The following is an 8,531-nucleotide window of genomic DNA, read 5'->3' as shown; positions in this document are numbered from 1 at the left end:
AAATGTTGAACCTTAACTGATGAGTCGATTTGTTGACGTGCAAAGATGCATACCGAAAGTAAGACGGTTTGCGCTGTTTGGATTGCCCTCCTGAAATTGCTTATATTTGGCGATGGAGGTTTACTTGCGGAAGAATTGCCAGAGGAACAGTTGTGTACGGGAGGAGTTTGCGTTCCCTATTATCTGTGTTCTAATGGAATCATCATTGAAAATGGTGAAGGTCTAATTGATCTTCGGGTGGGAGACACTATGTGTAGTACTCCGGACACAGTTTGTTGTATGCCGTTAGACGATAATCCTACTGCAGAAGCTGCCTGCGAAGGACTTTGTGTTCCACATGATCAATGTATGTTCAACGATGAAGAACATTTGATTGATCTGCGACTGGGTCAAAAAAGCTGTAGTGAGAATTTTGTATGCTGTCGTTCAATGGTAATGCAATACCAAGGAAGTGAAAGTGAAAATCTGTGCGAAGGAAAATGTGTTCCTCTTGATCAATGTACCAACGAAACTGGCAAATCATTTAGTGATAGTGAGAAATATGATTTGAGAAGTTACGATCAAACTTGCCCGACGGATTTGGTGTGCTGTAAAGAGTTGATGTTTGAAAATGTGAATACCATTCATCAAAATGATTGCCAATGTGTGCCATTTTACGACTGTTTGGACGATGTGCTTAATACGGCGAGTTTGATTAATTTGAGACTCTCTGGAGACGAATGCCCAGATGATCAAACATGTTGCACAAATCCAAGACCAGCAATTTCTAATAACGAACATTTGCAATGCAAAGGGTCGTGTGTTCCCCTGGATCAGTGCCCGAATGTGTTATATAGCCTTATCGATTTACGTGGTAACGTTTATTGTGCGCAAGACGAAATTTGCTGTACCTCTGAGGATAGTACAAGTGTCCAACTTCCGCAGGTGTGTGAAGGAAAATGTGTACCTCTCGAGCAATGTCGTGATTTCGGCCTAGATGAAATGATTCCTTCAATCACCGTTAACATTTGCCCTCTAGATTTAGTCTGCTGCCCGAACGTTGAACTCGAAATTATAGCCACAAATGAAGAGACTAAAAAATGTGCATGCGTTTCCACGGCACAGTGTGCTGATCCTGTCTCTGGTATTAATGGAATTGATTTAAGGCACACGGAATGTCCTGACAACCAAATTTGCTGCTTAAATATTTTGAATGTGCTACCAACACCGGAGAAGTTCAGCTGCGATGATTCGTGTGTACCTGAATACCAATGTAAACCTAAAAGTTCTGAAGATAGACTGGACTTACGCATTGGTGGAGATTGTCCGAATAAGATGGTATGCTGTAAAGCATCCGATTTAATAACATCAATTAATCACACGTGTGAAGAAAACTGTGTACCCAGAAGTGAATGTTTAACTGTAACGGAGAAAGATTTGATTGATATTCGTCTTGGCGAGATATGCCCAGAAGGTCTAGTCTGTTGTAAGGATTCCCAGCAGCCAATTTGTGACGGAAGTTGTGTGCCCACTTCAATGTGCGTCCATTATGGTTATGATTCTGTAGATCAAAATTTGTTAAGTTCACGAAAAGCTAGCGGTTGCTCCGACGGGGAAGTTTGTTGTGAAAATGTAAGGATCGTTGCAGAAGATAAGCCAAGTAACAACATTTGTGCCGGCACGTGTGTTACATTACAGGAATGTAATGACAATTCGATAGAAAATACTGACTTTCAGGGAGATATTCGCCGTCAAACAGTCGATAACGGGTGCTCTGGTAATTTAGTTTGTTGTGAAAATCCTTTACCAAAACCCAACGCGGAAAAGTCGTGGACCCAATGGATAACGGATATCAACAATATGATTGAGCATGATGGCGATAAAGACCAAAATTCGTGTCTTATTAAATTTAATCCCAATTATGACACAGATGGGCGGCAGGACTTTCCCTGGTTGGTAACGGTTTGGAGTAAGCATGACACTGCACCCGAGGAGTATCGTTGCCTTGGAACGCTGGTAAAAGCGGATGCTGTGCTTACTTCGGCTGACTGTGTCAATGATCTACCGCATACGCAGCTATTTGTTAGATTTGGGACTCAACATGCTGGAATGATGGCGAATGATACGGTTAGTTCTTTTTGTGCATTTAAAAAATATCTTTAGATAAAACCAAACTTTAACCAATGACCTAAGGTAGGCAATAAAACTTTTGCGGCCTACAGAAGATTCGTTTGATTTCCTCTAAATTAAAAGTAATTCGTATACACTCAAACTTTTTTTTTATTTTATTTTAATTTATCAACCATATATTCTGTATCATTCGTGCCTCATTGCTAGTTTTTATTAATTATAGAAAGGTAGTTTTAGCAATGTTATATTCTACGACTTCATTATTTTAGTTTTTTTCCAGACCATTGCAAATAACTGAGGAAGTTTGAAAAATTATCGATCGACCTTCTTTGCTTTGTTCAAATGTCTCTGAAATATATGAACGTATTAACATGCTTACTTTTGGTTGATAAACGGGTGGATAATGCGTAAAATAAATCCCATGGTGGTTCTCAGCCGTTTATCCAGCAACTCCTATCCCTACCTCCTCGTGCTACCAACCGAAATATGAGCAACCTTAGTGTAGATCGGGTAATCGTAATGCTGACAGGGAAGAGGAAATGATCGTTCTCGTGTCAGCGTAGGTAAATCTGGTAGGAATAAGATAACCAGGAGCGCAGCGAGTAAGATGGTTAGACCAGGTGAAGCGAGATTTGGCGGAGAGTACACGGTGTCCGAGGAATTGGAGAGCGGTAGCATACTACCCAGTAAATTGGAGAAACCTTGTTCAACAGGCTTTGTCTTAGGATGACAAGGTACCTAAGTGAGTAAGTAAGTGTCAGTGTGGGACACTAAACGGCACTGTCATGATGGTCATCCGGCGATACAGGGGGTTGGGTCAGGCCTTACAAGCCATCCGTTAAAAATTTAAGCCAATAATGTAAATATATACCGGAACAATCGGCACAGACCAACGCAACGAAAAGTGACTTACGATTGGAAGCTTGGAACATGAAACTGCAATTCTCTCAATTTTCCTACATTCTTTCCGACTCATTGTGGGTACTCAAGTTTGCAGTCGCAAACTGCAAACTGGCTGCAGCTAGAATAGCGTTAAAGTAACCATTAACAGCGCAGCACAAGGTGCCATTGGGTTCACTGAAAGGAGTCGACGCAACGACTGGTTCGACGAGGATTACCAGAGAATAGATGAGAAGAATGCAGCGCGGGAGTTCATGGTGCAGCAGGGGAAGTCTAACCCGTAATTGACCAGCGATTGGTCCTCTGATCATCCTGGGTCATAAACGCCAAGGAGAACGCCAAACCTCCGGGCAACGTCGGGCAACGACCCTAAGCGTAAAGGTAACCGATATTCGTCAAGGAAGGAAGCGCCTGAGAGAACCCACCTGGAACGCCATTCTAGGTCGCCCATCCGCCACCCGCTAGAGACAACGTAGACGCCATTTTGCCAGCCTGCAGAAAAGACGCCGGTTATCCACGTCACCACCAGAGATCACCGAGCGCTTGCCGGTCCAGATTCGTCATCGTCACCGTCAACAAGCAGAAAAGAAATCAGTGAGCAGTGTAGATCCGTAAACCAGCCCATCAAAACACTACACAATAAAAAACACATTTTTAGAATAAAGTTGACCGTTTCAGTGAAGAGTTTGTATCGCAAAGTCCCTCCTGTTTACCCAGAAGCGCGTCGAGCTGGCGACGAAGTCCGGGTCTGGTGCTGTTGCAGTTTGTCCTGGATAAGAAGCGCCGCCTGGAAGAAATGAAATGTGAGGATATGGAAAATCTGGATCGTTCACAGGAAACGCGTAAATTCTACAAGAAACTAAACCTGTTCCGCAAAGGCTGCCCGAGCAGGAGGGAATAGCAAAATAATATAAAAACAATATCAAACTGTGCTATAATGCTATATTTTGTCATTGAATAGATATACATTGATAACACATTTTGTTATTGAGTAGATATTTAAAACAGTGGTTGTACGATGAGTACAATAACTGATTTTGTTATCATATCTTATTTTGGCCTTAAAATGACATTCGATATATTTCATACAATTTTTTCATTGATTAAAGAAATATTAGATTAGAAATATTTTATAAAAGGATTTTTTAATATCTCATATATTACTGCATTTGTTATTCAATACCTTAATAATAGTAAAATACGTTATTCTAAACTCTGAATACAGTCATGTTATTGCTTCGTTATTCAAATAACACAAGTAGCTATTCTTTTAGCCTTAAAGGAGTAACATTTTAATATTATTTCTTGATATTTTACCAACTATGTCAGCCAAAACAAGACCAAATTTTGATATGAGTTATTCGATTTCCAATAACACATTTTGATATTATTTTGCTATTAGCTCCTGCTCGGGTGTGTGCCGTGAGCCGAAATATGTCGGGATAAAAACGGAGGGATTTTGTCAAATAAACCTGAGGTGATCGAAAGTTGGGAGCAGCGTTACAACGAGCACCTGACGCGGAGATGGAATACCAAGACAACAGCGGAAATGACTAAATCTGTACGGGCCATGATGGTGAAGTAATCGAAAGCCATCAAACAGCTCAACAACAACCAGGTAGCTGGTAAAGATGGTATCGCATCAGAGCTTATCAAGATGGTCCCGGAAAGTCCCGGCTACCTGTCTGCACCGGCTGATAATTAGGTTCGGGGAAATAGAACAGCTACCGGAAGAATGGAAGGAGGGGGCAATGTGCCCAATATGCAAGAAGGGTGACAAGTTGGATTGTGACAGGTCCTCTAAAAGTGTCGCGTATACCAAGTCCCTAAGTAGTGCACCTTAGGCTGGTAAACGGCTGAATAATGCGTACCGTCGGTGCCTTGTGCAAGTGTAGGCATAAAATAGACCCTACAGTGGTTCATAGCCTCTTATTCAGCAACTCCTATTCCTACCTCCTCGTGGTACCAGCCGGGATACAAGCAACCTTGGTGGAGATCGGGTAACCAACCCCGGTGAAGCCAAGGTCTTATGCTGACAGGAAAGGAGGACTCTTTCGAGCTTCGTTGGCCCTCCGGCGAAACAGGGGTTGGTGTAGCAGGCTTTGCAAGCCGTCACCACGAAAATTACTAAAGCACAGAACGAAGAACAAATAAATTCTTACTGGAACAATCGGAATTGACCCACGCGACGAAAAAGGACTATGGATTGGAAACTTGGGACGTGGAACTGCCGATCGCTCAACTTCCAAGGGAGCACTCGAGTGCTCTCCGACGTATTGAAGAGCCGCAAGTTCGATGTCGTAGCGCTGCAGGAGGTGTGCTGTAAGAGCTCAACGGTACGTACGTTCAGAGTTGGACATACCATCTACCAGAGCTGCGGCAACACACACGAGCTGGGGACAGCTTTCATAGTGATGGGCGAGATGCGGAAACGGGTGATTGGGTGGTGGCCAATCAATCCTCGAATGTGCAGGTTGAGAATCAAGGGCCGATTCTTCAACATAAGCATCATCAACGTGCACAGCCCTCACCTCAGAAGTACCGATGACGACAAGGATGAATTCTACGCGCAGTTGGAGAGTGAATACGACCGCTGCCCGAAAAATGATATCAAGATCGTCATCGGGGATTTCAATGCTCAGGTCGGCCAGGAGGAGGAATACAAACCGGTGATTGGAAGGTTCAGTGCACACCAACGGACCAATGAAATGGGCCCAAGACTTACCGACTTTGCCGCCTCCAAGAATATGGCCGTACGTTGTACCTTTTTCCAGCACAGAATCCACCATAAGTACACCATAAGAGGTCACCAAATCAGACAGAATCACAGATCGACCACGTTTTGATCGACAGTCGGCACTTCTCAGACATTTATCGACGTCAGATCCTATCGAAGCGCAAACGTTGACTCGGACCACTACCTAGTGATGGATAAGATGCGCCCAAGACTCTCCGTTGTGAACAACATTCGGTACCGATGCCAGCCTCGGTTAGATCTCGCGCGGCTGAAGCAGCCAGACGTCACCGCAAACTACGCGCATTCACTCGAAGCTGCACTGCCGGAAGAGGACGAGCTGGATGAAGCCCCTCTCGATGACTGTTGGAACACTATCAAAACAGCCATCAGCAGCGTAGCGGAGAGCTCCATCGGGCATGTGGCCCGGAATCAGCGGAACGATTGGTTTGACGATGAATGTAGGAGGGTGATGTATGAGGAGAACGCTGCGCGGGCGGCCAAGATGCGCAGTGCCACACGACAGAACGTGGAAAGACACAAACAGAAGAAGAAGCAGCGAAACCAAATCTTTCGGGAGAAAAAGCGCAACCTGGAAGAGCAGGAATATGCAGAGTTGGAGCAGCTGAATTGTTCTCAGGAAACGCAAAAATTCTACCAGAAACTGAACGGATCCCGCAAAGGCTTTGTGCCGCGAGCCGAAATGTGTCGGGATAAGACTGGCAGTATTCTGAGGGACGATCGTGAGGTGACCGATAGGTGGAAGCAGCACTTCGACGAACACCTGAATGGCGCCCAGGCGGAGAGCCATGGCGGCTGGGAAAGCGATTTCGACGGTGCAACAAACGGGGAAGAAGTGCCAGCCCCAACGATAGGCGAAGTTAAGGAGGCCATCATGTAGCTAAAGAACAACAAGTCAGCTGGAAAAGATGGCATCGGAGCGGAGCTTATTAAAATGGGACCAGAAAAGCTGGCCGTTTGTCTACACCGACTAATTGTTAGAATTTGGGATACGGAACAGCTACCGGAGGAGTGGAAAGATGGGGTTATCTGCCCGATCTATAAAAAGGGCGACAAATTGGACTGTGAGAACTATCGAGCGATCACCGTTCTCAATGCCGCCTATAAAGTGCTGTCCCAAATCATTTTCCGCCGTTTATCACTAATTGCGAATAGATTTGTGGGAACTTATCAAGCCGGCTTCGTCGAAGGTCGGTCTACAGCGGATCAAATATTTACACTGCGGCAGATCCTCCAAAAGGGCCGTGAATACAGAGTTCCCACGCATCATTTATTCGTTGACTTCAAAGCCGCATATGATACCATCGACCGGAAAGAGCTATGGAAAATCATGGACGAGAACAACTTCCCCAGGAAGCTCATCAAACTGATTAAATCTACGATGGATGGTACACAGTGCTGTGTTCGGATTTCGGGTAGATTATCAAGTTCATTTGAATCACACAGAGGGCTCTGTCAAGGTGATGGTCTTGCATGCCTGCTGTTCAACATTGCGCTACAAGGTGTTATGAACCGAGCGGATATCAACACGCGGGGCACGATATTCAACTAATCTAGTCAATTCGTTTGCTTTGCCGATGACATGGATATTATCGGCAGAACATCTGTGGTGGTGGCTGAACTGTACACCAGACTAAAGCGCGAAGCAAAAAGATTGGGTTAAAGGTAAATACGTCTAAAACAAAGTAGATGCTGTCCAGTGGAATCGAGGCCGAACGACACCGCTTGGGCAGTTGTATATTGATCGACGGCGATGAGTTTGAGGTAGTCGATGAATTTGTCTACCTTGGCTCACTGGTAACAGCGGACAATGATACCAGCCGTGAGATTCTGAGGCGTATTATCAGCGGAAGTCGTGCTTACTATGGGCTCCACAAGCAATTGCGGTCGAGCAGACTAAGTCCCCGTACAAAGTGCAGCCTGTACAGGACGCTTGTTAGACCGGTTGTTCTCTACAACTACCCTGCAAAGATGGTGTTCGCCTCAAATTCGGTAGGAACAAGACGACCAGGAGCGCAGCGAGCAAGATGGTTAAACCAGGTGGAGCGAGATCTTGCGGAGAGTACTCGGTGTCCGAGGAATTGGAGAGCGGTAGCCCTCAACCGAGTTACATGGAGAAACTTTGTTCAACAGGCTTTGTCTTAGGACGGCAAGTCACCTAAGTAAGTAAGTAGTGCACCTATTCATAGATTTCAAGGCCGCCTACGATACTATCAACCGTAAAGAGCTATGGAAAATTATGGATGAAAACTGCTTTCCCGGGAAGCAGTCAAAAATAATAACCATAATTTTTTTCATAAAGAATAACTTTTCGAAAGGACGCAAAGTGATTGTTTTTTTTAATCATATTTCGAAAACCAACTATTTGATAAAAATGATGTCAGACGAAAAGTCGTTGGAAATTAAGTGTAATTTTAGAAAAAAATAACGCTGATAGAAAAAAATCATGATAAAAATCATAAAATGTGAATTTCTTCAAAATATATCTCTTTTATTGTATCCCAAAGTCTGATGAAGACCTGTCGTTGGACGGTTACTAATATTTGGGATTCTGCTGAAACGCTCTGAAAATAACTTTTGATTATTTATTGTTTCTTTGTACAGATTGTTCCCGTGCTGAACATATTTCTTCACCCGGACTATAGGTCAACCAGCAACGACAATAACATTGGACTGCTCATTTTGCATGAGCGACCGCTGTATAATTACCCAATCGCGTGTTTATTCGAACATAATGAGCAATTCGATGGCGACAGCTGTGTGCTGA

This window comes from Sabethes cyaneus, chromosome 2 (genome assembly GCF_943734655.1).
Source record: "Sabethes cyaneus chromosome 2, idSabCyanKW18_F2, whole genome shotgun sequence".
Taxonomy (NCBI): Eukaryota; Metazoa; Arthropoda; class Insecta; order Diptera; family Culicidae; genus Sabethes; species Sabethes cyaneus.
The sequence above is the reverse complement of the archived record's forward strand: the minus strand, read 5'-3'. Positions refer to the sequence as shown.